This window comes from Hibiscus syriacus, unplaced genomic scaffold (genome assembly GCF_006381635.1).
Source record: "Hibiscus syriacus cultivar Baekdansim isolate YM2019G1 unplaced genomic scaffold, ASM638163v2 tig00112230_pilon, whole genome shotgun sequence".
Lineage (NCBI taxonomy): Eukaryota > Viridiplantae > Streptophyta > Magnoliopsida > Malvales > Malvaceae > Hibiscus > Hibiscus syriacus.
In genome coordinates, this window is record NW_024063275.1 from 1,820,736 (window position 1) to 1,837,422 (window position 16,687).

General features: G+C 36.0%; 1 pseudogene; it reads left to right on the forward strand.

Annotated features, from left to right (window-relative positions):
• The first annotated feature begins 14,029 nt into the window (after positions 1-14,029).
• Positions 14,030-16,654, forward strand: LOC120176176 (annotated as a pseudogene).
• Positions 16,655-16,687: the final 33 nt, after the last annotated feature.

The following is a 16,687-nucleotide window of genomic DNA, read 5'->3' on the forward strand; positions in this document are numbered from 1 at the left end:
GTGGCATGACAAAAAATTGATGCCATGGCATTTTCATGTTGACCAACAAGTGTTGCTTTACAATTCCAGACTTAAATTTTTCCCTGGGAAGCTTAAATATCGATGGTTATGACCATTTGAGGTGCATTATGTTTATCCCCACGGAGCTGTGACATCAAGAACATAAATGATAGGACGATCTTCAAAGTCAACGGCCAGCGTTTGAAAGCTTACAATGGAGTTCCACCTCTACACGACAAGGCAGTGTTATACCTGCACGATGCCTGATTATGCCCACTTGAAAACCAAATTTCGATGCCACGGCATTGAATTCAGTTGAATGTGCATAAATAATAAATTTATTCTTTCCTTTATTTTTATTTTTATTCTTATTTTATTTCGTGCATAATTTTGTTTTGTTTTGTAGGGGACCCACAGTACTGTAGCCATATGTGGAGCAGTTATCAAGGGAGGAAAAGAAAAAACAATTAAAGGGGGAAATATTCTTTTTAATTTATTCATTTCTTTTATTTTATTTCCTTATTTTTACTTCCATCTCTCCATTATCTTTTCACATCATATTTAATTTTATAGTTAACTTTTTCTTTTTCCCACCTACCCATTTACCCCATCCACTCATTTATTTTCAACCATCCACTCACTCCTTCTTTCTCACTATTTCCTCTAACTTTTCCTTACATCTTCTTTTTCCCTCATTTTCCTCCATAGCCGAAAATCTTCAAGCACACAAAGCTCACTCATTTTTCATTTTTCATCCTTAAAAACGCTACAAAAATGGTGTGTACGAGATCTACAGAAACAAAAGCTCCAATTACTCAACAGTTCAAAAACGATGAAGCGAAGGCACGTTTTCAAAATTTTAAAAATTAGAAGCTTTTCTTTGAGTTAGGGTTCATTTTCACATATGAACAGGATGGCGGTTTCACACCAGACGTGATGGATATAGTCACTCCACACAAGTGGAACAAGTTTACGAGGCACTCCAGATATCTGAATGTGACGTTCGTGAAAGAGTTTCATGTCAATATTTCTAAACCGAACTAGCATACTATTTTCATACGAGGTAAGTACATTCGATTTACACCAACTTCCACTAATCGTTACTTTCACTTGCAGGGTGTTGAAGATCAACATGCAAACTTTGAGAGAGATGCCGAGATTATAACTTACGACGGAATTTTGGAGGATTTGTGTTTTTCGAATACCTCTTAGAATGGCCAATAAACCAGTCGTTACTTTGTTAACCGTGAATACCTCAAACTACGTGCCAAGTTATGGAACCATTTTATGAAGACAAGGTAATGCCAACAACCCACAATATGATGAAAAAGAAAATGCTTCCCAACGGGCAAAAAAATTTCCCAAGTTTTCCAGATGAAATTCTGTTGGCATTTAATGTTGAGGCATCTTTAGAACCAGATGAAGTTGATCCCCCTATTGATGAACCGATTCTAGACCCTCCCTGATTCTTGATTCTGGACTCACCTGTGATTCTAGCTGACAAAACCCCTAGTCCCGTTCCTGTACCTGAACCTTCTTATGATCGATGCAGCAGCCGTCGTATAAATTCATCGGCTGGATGCATCAACATCTCCCATTACTATTCTACTTCTTCTGATTCCATCCATGCACCACTTCGCAACCGTACAAGACAAGGATCAGCCAGCAGCTCCACTATAACACCACCATCGAAAATATAAGGTACCTCTATTTGCATTCATTTTGTATTCCATTGCATGGCATGTAGTTTTATTTCTTAGTTAGTTCACTTTAAGCATTGAGGACAATGTTTCCTTGAAGTTTGGGGGAGGTAGTGTTCTTTGTAGAACATGTGAATGATAGTATTATCATAATGTTATGTCATGGCATCAGTAATTGGTAAGATAGTTCAAAAAAAAATGTTTTGGTGATACCCAATGATGATTAACTTTTAGGCTAGAAATTGAATGTAAATGATTGTTGGGAATGATAGAACTGACTCTAGGGTTTTATGCTTTGTGAATTATTCTTATACAATTTGTATATTCTTTATACTTAGGAAATTTAGAAAAAAATTATGAATGAACTCTGGTTAGTTTTGGCATCAAAATTTGGTATTGTGCTTAAATGATAAATCAATGATAACTCCCTTATATATGAGATTGTGAATAAATGTTTCGTCATAGTTGTATAGGGGTACTCCTATTTGTTGTGGCATTGTCAGGAACTTTCTTGAATAAATGGCACTTAAATGCATATGAGTGAATGAAAGTAGTCACGGGATTACTCTACCTAACTAGTTTGGGTGGAAGGTATGATCCCTTTCACTTGGAGTGTAGGAAGGTGGGTGTGATGAGCTGACTCTCCTCGTAGCAACATTAAAAAAAGTAAAAAAGGAGTATAAATGTTCTTAATAAATAAGTAAATGTTGGGGCAAAACTACGGGACTCGATTAGAAACTGTTTAAATTTGTTAAGTATAGATTTGATATAATCACACACACACACTACCACAAAGACTCTTAACCTAGGGAAAAGTACTTGAATTCTTGATATGCCTAGCATGTTGAAGCCTAATTTTTTTGAGGGTTGAAATTTTATTTTTGTCTTAACTATTTTTGTATTGAACATTGCCATGACATTCTGTTTATATTAAGTGGTATCCATTGCTTGAGGACAAGCAATATCTTAAGTTTTGGGGTGTGATAACTCATTGGAAAGGCTACATTTAAGGCCTTTTTCACTTAAGTTATTATTTGTTTAAAAGCCCATATAGGTCATTTTAGATGCATATAATTCAATATAGTTGCATTAGTGGTGGTTGTGCTATTTTATTTTATAAAGGTGTTGTATAAGGGAAATGTGTGGTTGTTTATGTTATGTAGGAAATAGCAAGCAAAAGATTGAACTGGGAAGGAATGTTGTGACATCACACTTTGCTGAAGTATATTGAAAAGCCTTGGCAAGGAGTGACTCTAGGGGTATGATGGTAATTGAAGTGTTAAAGCCCATTAATACCCTTGGATATTTTTTATTATTTAATAAACCTTATATGAAAGAGAAGAGGAGGACGCATTGACCATATTCAGCTAGATTTTATTCACCTTTTCCACCATTTCCTTTCCTACATTCTTTTAGTGGTGTTCCTCCATTAACGAGCTCCAAGGAGTGGAAAGCTAGGCGTCTGAAATGAGCTAGAAAGCTAAGGCGAGTCGTGGTGGTTGAGGAGAGCTTCGGTTGCACGGGTCGAAGGCTCCTTCTCCCTTCCCCTTTGTTGTTATTTTTCATTTGATATTAGGTTTTTGGAACGAGTGCTTTTCATGTTTTATTTCATGGATGATTCGAACCCCACCATGAACTAACCTTATTTGGTGGGGTTGATTTTATGGATGTTTGATATTATTTTAATGGTAGATTTAAATTTATCTTTTTTCATTTACTTTTTTTGTTTATGAATGCTTTATTTTCTAAGTTTGTAGGAGGCATAAGAGTGTCCATTACTTAGATGAAGGTTAGGTGTTTGAGAGAAACTTAGTCATTAATACTTGAAGTATTCAAGAGAAACACAAGTAAGATCCACATAAGCAAGGGGTGTGGTATTTTCTTAAGCTTAGAACTCGCATAGAGGTACTATATCCTAATCCCTTAGTGCTTCAAAGAGACTAAGATAGGATTTCAATGACTAAGAGGGTTAGTTTTTATCAATAGCATAGGTTGCTATAGTTGAGACTGAGATGAGATGTCGTGGCATTCTATTCTATTAGGTTCCTTTAACTAAAGATAGTCGGGCACTTTCAGCAAACCCTGTCGAGCAAGTGAAGCTTAGATAAATCAAATCTACTTGAGAGATAAGTTTTAGCATCCTTAAATTAATCCCTACCATTCATTCCTATGGAAGCTTGTTGTGTGAGAATTTTAAAACTATCATTTATTTACTGTTTTTACTGTTTTCATTTCCATCTGCTTTTTTCCACTATATTTCCATCTTCTACCTTATCATACAATCAATCCATATCCCCCAACATACATTTTTCATTACCGTGACATTTTTCATTGGTACATATCATTTCTAACTATACTTAGAAAGAGTAATACTTTGTTTTGGTTAAACTTTTTAATTTCCACCAATCCCTGTGGAGAAGATACTTACTCGTCACTTTATTTCTTGAGTGATTGTGTATACTTCCACATTATTTTCATATAATTTTATAGTACTTACAACATGCAACAATTACTAACTCAACTAGGTACTTAAAAAGATTAGAAACATGATTCCAAATACCTAAAATTTGATTGGGGACACTAAAAACCCTAAAATCCAAAACTTATCTTAAACCCCTGCCAAAGGTTTGTCATGGACAAATCTTAAAAAAATGAGCTTGAAAGGAAGCTAGAGAGGTGAGGATTCTATTTCTTACTTTAGATTTTCAAAATAAGAGTGAGAGGTGATAAACCCTCCACCTTTGCCTAAACAAAATAAGAATTAAGGAAATAAAGTTTTTGGAAATGGGGAAGAAGAAGAAGAAAATGAGATAACTTATCCTTATGTGACATAATCCTTCAATAAATTGAAATTAGCCTTTAGGTAATTTTAGGGGTAAATTGCCCTTATAGTCATCCTCCTTTCAAGCCCAAATAAAAAACACCTTTTTTAGGTTTTAATGGACTCAAGTCCAAACCAATACAAGCCAAACTTAATCCAATACTTTTAAATGGTCTCTTGGCTTACCTAAAACTCACTCAAGTTTACCCAAAATTATAAACCCATAAATTGGGTTGTTGTATTACCCTTATATTTATTCAATGCTTTAAATAGAATAGAGTATATGTGGACCAATGAACATGTAAAGCTCAATATTTATATTGTTTTTATTCACATACTAATAAATTTGTGTTTATATTAGGAGAACACTATTTATGAAGAATTTTCAACATCTTAAACCATCTTTATGTGAATATATATTCATAGGACCTTACTAATCTTTTAGTCTATAAATTATTTTTATTTTGATTTATACTTTATGTATTATGGAGCTTTGGTTTTTGTATAACTATTTTTAATTCATATATTTATTGTTTGATTCCTATATTATGATTTTTGATACAGTTATAATTAGCATTATAATGATTTTAAATGGTTGGTTACCTCTGATATAATATGATATCTTGAATCCATTTATTCATCTAAATTGGATTTACTCAAGACCTCCTCCTAACTAAAATTTTGTTTTCAACTACTTAACAAGCAAAATACTCCAACGAAAAAGAGAGCCACGGCTACTGGTATGGCTAAATTGGGGAAGGAATTGAAGCTAGGAAAGAAAGGTCAGTTAGATCGTAGGAAAGTGGTAAGGTGGATCTAGATGCCCTGGTTGTTGCTTGTTAATTGTTTTTCATGCAGACTCTTGTGTGGAACATTAGAGGATTGAATTTTCCTCTTAAGCATAAAAGTGTTATTGGTAGGGTCTTGAATCTTAAGGTGAATGTGATATGTTTTTGTGAGACTAAGGTCAAGTAGTGTAATATGTGGCCTATTATTTAGAAGTGTTTATGAATTGTTTAAGAAATGTTGAGGATATGGCCTTGGAGCATCAATTATTTGTTTAGTATAAAGCCTTATTGAAGGTTGAGAAACGTTTCTTGATGTAAAAATCTAGAATTCAATGGATGAAAGAGGGGGGTTAAAAAATCATCAAATGGTCAAAGATAGGAATAGCAGAAATTCGATCATAATTCTTTATCATGATGATGGGGTTCGAATGGATACTAAGAAACAAATATCTAAGGAGGTTGTTTCTTATTTTCAGAAGCAGTTGGGTGTTGAGGATAAATCGATTATTGTTCATTCAATAGGTTTTCTTAAGGAGTTAGTGGGGAATGGTATGGGAGATGAAGCGATGGAGGAGTTGGGTAGGCAGGTCATGAGGGAGAAGATCATTGCTGTGATGTTTGCTCTTAATGGTGATAAGGGGTTGTGTCTGAACGGGTACACTGTTTGGTTCGTCCAAAAGGCATGAATATTGTGAAGGATGAGGTTTGTTGAGGCAATCATTAATTATTTTCAGACTTTTACTCCTTGGGGATTTAATGCCACTACTATTGTTCTTGTGCCTAAAAAGCCTAATCCTAACATTGTGAAAGAGTTCATACCTATTTCAAGTTACCAAGTCCTTTATAAATGTATTACCAACATCATGGTTTCTCGCATGGCTAGGTGGCTCCTGATATTTTTGTTAGCAATCAGTATACTTTCGTGAAAGGTATATGTATTACCTATAATATTCTCCTTGCGCGAGAGCTTGTCAAGGGCTATGGTAGGAAGTGATTGCCCCCGAGATGTGTTGTGAATGTCGATCTTCAAAAAGAGTTCAATTCCTTGAATTGGGTGTTTGTTTTGAGGGTGCTTGAGGCTTATGGTTTCTCGAATGTTTTTATGAAATAGATTAGGGGATGCATTGGCCATTCATGTTTCTTTGTCTCAGTGAATGGGGGCTTGGAAAGATATTTTAAGGGAGCAAGAGGGTGTGACAAGGGGATCCTTTATGCCCCTATCTCTTCATGCTGACAATGAATATTCTCTCTAAGATGTTGGATATGGCGGTTGATGCGGGGATTTTTCTATATCACACTAAGTGTAAGAGAGCTTGTGTTACACATCATAGTTTCGACATTTTCTTGTTGATTTTTCTAAAGAGACTATGGAGTTGGTTTGGGCATCAAATGTGTTTTGGAAGTTTTCTATAAGTGTTCCTGTTTGATGTTAAATCCTAGTAAGACTGAATTTTTTTCCTCGGGTATGAGTGATTGATAGGTGGATGGGATGAAGAGTATTACGAGGTTTAAGGTTGGCATTTTGGTCGTGCGTTACTTAGGAGTCTCTCTGCTTACTAGAAGGTTCACGGAGAGGGATTGTTCGCCTTTGTTGATGAAAAGTGACTGAGTGTGTAAATAGTCAGTCCTTAAAGCTGCTTTCGTATGTAGGTCGGCTGCAGCTGCTGCAGGTGCAAAGTGCATTCTATAATCTGCATGCCTATTGGTGTAGGCATTTTGTGTTGCATAAAGGGGTTATTAAGAGGTTGGCTCAGCTGCGTGCGAGATTCTTTTGGAAAAGAACTGATATGGTTGCTAAGGGTGCTCGAGGGAGTTGGGATAAGGTGTGTAGGAATAAAAATGAAGGGAACTTGGGACTGGGGGACCTTGCTGATTTGAACAAGGCTAACATGTTTCAGCATGCGTGGGCTTTGATGAATAATGCAATGACTCTTTGGGTGAATGTATAAGTGTTGAAAGGAGGTTCTTTTATGAATTTTGAGGCCAACTAGTCCTGTAGCTGGCTTCGAAGAAAGTTATTGGGTTTTAGAACTATTGCTAGCTAGTTTTTAGATCTGACTATGGGCTTTCAGAGGATCCCTAGGCAGTGCAAGGTTAGAGACGTTTGACATGAGAATAGATGGAGGCATGAGAGGGTACAGTGGGTGGGGATGGTTTGGTTTTCAGAGCATATTCCTAGGTTTTCTTTGGTCTTCTGGTTTGCACTTTTGAACATGTTACTATTGGGGAAACCGAGTTTTTTCCCACACGAACGTAGTTTCAAAATTGACCTAAAGTTTTAATATCAAAACCACCAAAGGTTACACAGCGGATAAACCCGTCAAACTATTGATTATAGAAACACAATAGAAAAACTGAATAAAAAACAATAAAGGAGATAACACATCAAATTTACGAGGTTCGACAAGAATATCGTCTACTCCTCGGGCACCACACTGGATGATAACTTCACTATCAACAAATATTACAACAAATGGAATTCTTTAGAATTCCCAAAGTGAGATAATGAAGAAAACAAATGGAAGAGAGAACTTGTTTTGGGATGATTTCTAATGGAAATACTTAGGCCTATTTATAGTTGAGTTTTAAGGACTAAACTTATAAATAACCTAATATTTTAGGGACAAAAGATGAAATTCCCATGTGCAAAGTTGGCTACATTCCAAAGATGAATTTTCTAATAAGTTGGCCACCAACCAAGATGAAATTTCTAATAAGTTGGCCACCAACCAAGATGAATTTTCCAACTTGCCAAATTTGATTTCAAGGCAAACATAACAAATGTGCACCTTGGCTTGAAATTACTAAGCCTACTCAACTTCTCCAACTCCCCAAATTTGATGTTGTGCCTCTAATTACGCTCACAAACGCCACACACCCGAATGTATTGATACTTTTAGGATTTTAATCAAGTTCAAACAATGATTAAACTTGATTACTGTTACTACCTTGGTCATCATATCTGCAGGATTTTCTGCTGTCACAATTTTCTGAAGCGAAATATTTCCTTCATCAAAGATCTCCTGTACAAAGTGATACCTCACGTCGATATGCTTAGTCTTTGAATGGTAGACTTGATTTTTTGCTAAGCGAATAGCGCTCTGACTGTCACAATAGAGACTAATGTGACTTTGAACAACTCTCAAGTCTTCCATCAACCCGTTAAGCCAAATTGCTTCCTTCACAGCCTCTGAAACTGCCATGTATTCTGCCTCTGTAGTAGACAAAGCCATCTTACATTGCAAAGTAGACTTCCAACTTACTGGGGCTTTAGCAAGAGTAAACAAATACCCAATAGTTGATCGACGCTTATCCAAATTACCAGCATAGTCAGAATCAACATATCCAACTACACACTGGCCAAGTGCTTCATCATGTTCAAAAACTAAACCAACATCTACGGTTTGTTGGATATACCGTAGAGTCCATTTCACAGCTTGCCAATTTCCTTTTCTAGGATCATGCATGTACCTGCTCACAACTCCAACTGCTTGTGAAATGTCAGGACGCGTACACACCATTGTATACATCAAGCTCCCAGCTGCATTAGCATATGGAACTTTTTCATATACTCTCGTTCTTCATTAGTTTTAGGATATAACTAAGAACTAAGTTTCAAATGAGAAGCTAGTGGGATACTTACATGTTTGGTATTTTCATTCAAGCCAAAACATTTTAATACCTTTCTCAGATACTGCTTATGAGTTAAACAAAGCTTTCATCTCTGTATATCTCTGCTTATCTCCATACCAAGACTCTTCTTGGCCTCACCTATATCTGTCATCTCAAACACATGATTCAATTGGGCCTTTAATTTGTCTATCTCCTTTTGACTCTTCGAAGTTATCAACATATCGTAAACGTACAAGAGAAGATAAATGAAAGATCTATCTTTGAGCTTTTGCAAATACATATAATGATCATATTTGCTTCTAGTGTACTTTTGCCTCCTCATAAAGCTATCAAATTACTTGTACCACTACCTCAGAGATTGCTTCAATTCATATAGCGATTTGTTCAACTTACAAACCTATTTCTCACAACCACCATCTTTGTATCCTTTTGGCTGAGTCATATATATCTCCTTTTCTAAATCACCGTGCAAGAAAGTCGTCTTTACATCAAGTTGAGCTAGCTCCAAATTCAACTGTGCTACCAAGGCCAACAATATTCTAATGGAGGAATGTTTCACAACAGGGGAAAATACTTCATTATAGTAGATTCTCTCCTTTTGAGCATAGCCTTTAGCTACCAACCTTGCCTTGTAGTGAACATCTTTCTTGCTATGAGATCCATCTTTCTTTTCAAATACCCACTTGCATCCAATTGCTCTTTTACCTTTCGGTAATTGTGTAAGTTTCCAAGTGTTGTTCATTTGGAGAGATTGCATTTCTTCATCCATGGAAATTTTCCACTTATCACTTTCCAAGCTTTGTATTGCTTCTTGGTAAGTGATAGGGATATCATCATCAACAACTGGAAGACCATAGGCCACCATATCAACAAATCAAGCATGTCTACTAATTTTTCTCCTTGGCCTTGTAACTGCAAGTGGTTTTGGTGTCTCCAATGGCTCTTGGGTTTGAACCTCTTCATCTTCTGATTCTTCTATTGGATTTGAAGAATCAACTGCATCAACTTTTGGGATCATCGTCTGCTGAAACTTGACCTGTTTTAGAGTATGCTCCACCTACTGCGGAGTACTACTTGTCTGGACAACTTCATTTGTTACTTTCTTTACTAGGGAAGATTCATCAAAGGTAACATCTCTGCTACAAATTATCTTCTTGGTGTCTAAACACCAAAGGCGGAGTCCCTTCACTCCATGGGTGATTCCCATAAAAAGAGTCTTCTTTGCTCTCGGATCAAGCTTGGATTCCTTCACATGATAATAAGTAGTGGATCCAAATACATATAAGGAATCATAATCAGTAGCAGGTTTTCCAGACCATACCTCCAATGGTGTTTTTCCTCCTATTGCTGATGACAGCAGACGATTGATGAGATGGCCAGCATATATCACAGCCTCAGCCCAAAATGCCTTTCCTAACCCAGCATTAGATAACATACATCGAACTTCCTCCAATATTGTTCGATTCATACGCTCTGCCACCCCATTCTGTTGCGGTGTATTTCTAACAGTGAAGTGTCGAACAATACCATACTCATGGCAGACGTCAAAGAATGGGTCACTTTTATATTCCCCTTCATTGTCCGTCCTAAGACGTTTAATCTTTCTACCAGTCTGGTTCTCGAACATATTTGTCCATTTAAGGAAAATTCGAAGTACTTCATCTTTAGACGTCATCGGATACACCCAAACTCTTTTGGAAAAGTCATCTACAAAAGTTACAAAATAATAGTTTCCTCCCAAAGACGATGTCTTCGAAGGACCCCATACATCTGAGTGAATATAATCCACAATACCTTTTGTATTATATATAGTTGTGCCAAACTTTACTCTCTTCTTCTTTCTTAGAACACAATGCTCGCAAAAGTTCAATTTGCAAGCCTTTTCACCTTTCAACAATCCTTTCTTTGCCAGAATTTTCAAGGATTTCTCTCCAGCATGTCCCAATCACAATGCCACAACTGGGTTGTGTCCAAATCATCATCTTTTGAAGCTGCTGTAACTGCTCCAATAATTGTACGACCTTGGTAGTAATACAAATTATTTTTCCTGATGCCTTTCATCATAACAAGTGCGCCAGATGTGACTTTTAAAACTCCATCTCTTATATTGACTACTGAGCCTTTGGATTCCAAGGCTCCAAACGAGATGAAATTTTTCTTCAAACTAGGCACGTATCGGACATCAGTCAGAACTTTGGTTGATCCATCCTGATTCTTCAATCGAATTGAACATATCCCAACAGTTTTACAGGCATTGTCATTGCCAATATAAATAACTCCTACATTTAGTTCTACTAAATCGGAAAACCACTCCCGATTAGGGGATATATGATATGTACAACCCGAATCTAATATCCACTCATTTGAATGGAATGTTGTTGATGAAGAAACCAATGATATGTCAGAGTCATTTGCATCATGTTCTGTAACACATGCATCTCGAGCAGCTTTTCCTTTCTTCTTCAGCTTCGGACAATCTTTCTTCCAATGGTCTTTCTCATGACAAAAGGCACATTCATCTTTTCCCAGTCTAGACTTCGACTTTGATCTCCCTCTCCTCTTTGGCTTTTGATTTTTCGATCGACCTCTTGCCACTATAGCCGCCGTTGCTTCGTACTTGCTCTCATTCTTGGTTTTCTTTCTGAGCTCATAACTATACAAAGTAGTAGTTACATCTTTAAGGGTAACATTATCCTTACCATGAAGTAACGTTGTCTCAAGGTGCTCAAATTCATCTAGAATAGAAGACAACAACATCAAAGTCAAATATTCATCTTTGAAGGTTTTATCCATGCCTAATAAGTCTGCCATTAGCTCATTGAACGCAGTGATGTGTTCATTCATACTGTGCCTGGTTGATAATCAAATTTGAATAATCTTTTCTTCATGTGGAGACAATTATGAGAGCTTTTCTTTAGGAATTTTTCCTCCAATGCTTTCACATCTTACTTGTAGAAGTCTCGCCTTGTTGGAATAAAGCGTCTAACACCTCGTCTTGCCACATGCCAAAATGACCAGATTCATCGAACAACTCCACCGAGAAATTTGCATTTGATATTATCCTCCTCACCGGTCCATATGAAGAGCTTGATGTCTCAACTGATCTGTATTTTTGCATTTTAATTCTAACGAACAATATTCAATAGCACGAATTGTATCTTTTTAGCAACGGGACTACTAAGATAACCTCAATTGAAGCTCTGATACCAATTGTTGGGGAAACCGGGCTATTTCCCACACAAACGTAGTTTCAAAATTGACCTAAAATGTCAAGATCAAAACCACCAAAGGTTGCACAGTGGATAAACCCGTCAAACTATTGATTATTGAAACACAATGGAAAAACTGAATAAAAAATAATAAAGGAGAGAACACATCAAATTTACGAGGTTCTACGAGAATATCGTCTACTCCTCGAGCACCACACCGAACGATAACTTAACTATCAACAAATATTACAACAAATGGAATTCTTTAGAATTCCCAAAGTGAGAGAATGAAGAAAACAAATGGAATAGAGAACTTATTTTGGGATGATTTCTAATGGAAATACTTAGGCCTATTTAAAGTTGAGTTTTAAGGACTAAACTTATAACTAACCTAATATTTTATTGGACCAAAGATGAAATTCCCATGTGCAAAGTTGGTCACCTACCAAAGATAAATTTTTCAATAAGTTGGTCACCAACCAAGATGAAATTTCTAATAAGTTGGCCATCAACCAAGATGAATTTTCCAACTTGCCAAATTTGATTTCAAGCCAAACATAACAGTTACCTACTAGGGATCATTTGTCGAATTGGGGACTGGATGTTGTGAGCGGTTGTGTCCTCTGCTCGGAGGATATGGAAACAAGGGATCACTTGTTCTTCAGTTGTGAGTTTTCTAAAGAAGTATGGGTTGGCGTTTTGCAAATATGCCATATCTCAAGGTCTGTTGGAAGCTGGAGGCAGGGGGTAGCATGGGCTGTGGCAGAGATTAAGGGTAGGTCTTTCTTTTCTACTTTGCTTAGGCTTGCTTGAAATACTTACATTTACCGGGTGTGGGCGAAAGGAATTGCAGGTTTTTGGTGGGATAGGGAGTAGTGTGGGAAGGTGGTTATCAAGATAAGAATAGCCTAATGGGAGTGACAATAAAGGGAGCAGAGAGTAATTTTGTGGCTTGTAGGAATTGGGGTATTGGGTGATATTGGGTGAACCAGTAGTTGATTGTTACTGCTTGTTGATGTGATTGTTTATTTTGGTCGTTTAGCTTGTTTTCCTCTACTGCTTGTATTCTTGTTTGGGGGATTGGTTGTATAGTATTGTTTGGTTCAGTTTGTAGCTGAACTCTACTTTGATTGGAGATTGGTTGTACAGGGCTGTTTTTGTTTAGTTTCTTTTAGGCTATTGTTTGTTTTGGTTCTATTGTAGCATAACACTGCTTTCTTTGGGTAATGAAATTTTAGTCATTCATAAAAAACGCAAAATACTCCAAGCTTAAAAATAAAAATGCTTTGAATAATCTCCGTTTGACCATCTACGACTTTTATATAATAAAAGAATTTGACCCAAATAAAAATGCGCATTTACAACATCTACTGGCTTCATGCTTGTCATTTCATAACGTCACGTATATTCAGCAGAAACTTAGATAACTACATGCATATAACCCATTGTTCAAAATTATCTGATTCAACTTGGCTTTTAATTAATGATGGTATCCCAGTTTCTTAAATTGCCTGCTCTTTATGCATTTCAAGCTCATTTTCGATTGTCGTTATACTTGAAAAAAGAATCCTACCATTTCAATTCAATATAATGGTGGTATCTATTGGTTACTAACTCACCAAGTCACCATATGTGTAGTTCATTGCTAATTAAGGACCCTAAACCACGATGAAGCAAAAACAAACACTTGGTTTCTCAAGTCCACAATGTGGAAACTTTGATTTTACGTATCCAACTCAGGTGGGGACACCCTGGATGAAAAACTGAGCCTAGCACCAAGCCAAAAGAGGTATGCCAGAGGCAATTGCAGACCATTCTCTGTCTTTATTTGGATAATATATTATAACTCTTGTTTTGTTCTCAATCATCTTGGTCTTATACAAAGACTTCAACTCCCTCCTATTGTTCCTATAAGAATTCATCAGTCCAGTTCCAGTTCCAGTTTCAGAACATGGCTAAGATATGTTTCTTGTTGCTTTCTTTGTTCATGATAGTAGCTTCTGCAATTATCAACGGGTCTGAAGCAAAGGAGAAGGTTGGGGTATATGAGCTGAAGAAAGGTGATTTGTCTGTTAAATTCACCAACTGGGGAGCAACTATTGTTTCTCTCATCCTCCCTGACAAATATGGTTCGTCTCTCTTAAACTTGAGCCCCTTTGGGCTTTGATTTCCTCTCCAATAGTTGACAACTTCAAGCTGTAACCAGTGGAGATCTCTTTTTCAAGTTTTGGTTTTTTATTCATCACTTATTTCAAGAGTATTTTCTCCGTTTTTTGGTGATAAATTTCAGGTAAACTGGGTGATATTGTCTAGGGATATGATTCAGTCAAGGAGTATATGGTAAATATTCTTGTCTCTTTATTTTCACCCATTTTCTGCTTTCCCTTTGTTCTGTCTTACCAGAAATTCTCATCCATGTTTTTGCTTTGCAAAATCTGAGCCGTTTAATCCATTGGACAGACTTTTATTTTTTAATTCTACAGTTTTAGTAAATGTGTTTTTTCTCAGATCTTTTAAAATTATAATTTGTCTTACATAGTTTATATATATATTTTTTTTTCATTTTAGCCTATAGTAGATCTTAAGAAAATAGTTTTAGGGTCTACTTATTTTTTTCAAAGGACTTGATGGGTATTTTTAAAAATTTCAGAGAATTTTTAAATTATTATAAAGTAATATATTTTTTTCTGAAGATTTCGAGGATTTAATAAAAAATTTAAAATTTAAAAGACTTGCACAAATTTACTTAAACTTTTGGGACCATTCCCCTAGAACCTAATACTGTCGGTCTCTGATTTTACATTATTAATATTATTGTATAAACTACACGTGGATCATATAAATACAAATATATGTTTACGAAAGAGCTGGATTTGTCCTATAAATATTGATATTTAACTATTGTCGTAGTTTTGTTTTGAGTTCGGACTATTCTTTCTATATAATATTGTTTTGAATAAACTCAATATTTAGTAATATAACTATTCGTTATTTAAATTTATACGTAACATCACGTTTTAATTTTGTTTTAGTAATCCGTCGTAAAAAAATTAACTATTTGTCATTATAAAATAATATCATGTCATTATCAAAAAATAAAAAATATTGCATTGACAGTTTTATTTAATTCTAACCGTAGGTAAGTGAAATAGATATTAAATATAATTTTAAAATAATAATAATTGAATGATGAAAATAAAATTATAAAAATAAATAGGTGATTAAATACATAATTTGTCTTCTTTGTTTTCTATTTTAATAGTTTGAAAAATCTGTCTATAGAACGCCTACCTGTAATTTTGGTCTTTGATGCATTGAATTATTCATAATTAGATTGCTGCACGATCGAAGTATTTTCTTAATCGAGATTGGAATACAGATATAATTTGTCAAAAAATTAGTATAAAAAAATTCTAAATTAAAGGGAGTTCAGACCACTTCCTGCTATTTTGGATTGACCTGGGGCTCAATTTACTTTGAACGGAGTCCGTTACAAATTGGTCCCTAATGAATGCAAAAACATCCTCCATGGTACATTAATCCTTAATTTCTCATCTTAATTACTCACATTTAGCAATGCTTTGAATTTTCTAACTTTAAAATTATTATCATCATTAGGTGGTCCTGTTGGATTTAGTGATGTTGTATGGAAAGTAAAGGAGTACAAGAAATATGGTTATGCTCCTTCCATTGTGTTTGCCTATCACAGCTACGACGGTGATGAAGGTCGGTCCACTCTTTCTTGATTTTAAGATTACGACATGTTTTGTATTATTTTATAATCATTTCGGACTACTACTTCATTGATTAGGAAAAACTGATATTTGATTTCTTTGTATAATCGACAGGATTTCCTGGTGCAGTCAAAGCAAGTGTAGCCTACACTTTTCACCCAGGCAACACGCTGACTGTGGAGATGAAAGCCAAACCTCTAAACAAGGCTACAACGGTTAACCTAGCCCAACACACGTATTGGAATCTCTGCAACCACAATAGCGGCGACATCTTATCGGAACAACTCCAGCTTTTCGCTTCCCGTTACACTCCAGTCGACAGCCAACTCATTCCCACTGGCGAAATCACCACCGTAAAAGGATCTCTTATGATTTCCTCAAACCCCGTACCGTGGGAAGCCAAATCAACAAACTTGCAAACGGATACGATATCAACTATGCCATGGATGGTGTTCCAGGCAAGCTAAAGAAATCTGGGAGAGTGATGGAGTTGTTTAGCGATCAACCTGGTGTTCAATTTTATACAGCTAATGGCCTGAAAGACGAGAAAGGCAAAGGTGGATATGTTTATCAACCTCATGCAGCTTTGTGTTTGGAGACTCAAGCTTTTCCGGATCCCGTCAATCATCCCAATTTCCCTTAGACTATTGTTTATCCCGGAAAAGATTACAAGCACGTTATAGCGTTGTCTCAAGGGAAAAACCCAGCATCGTGCTTGTGTTCATTCAATCTCGAGAAACTTGAAAAAATTATGTATTGCAGGCTTTAAATGTAACAATTTTATTCTCAAGAACGGATAATG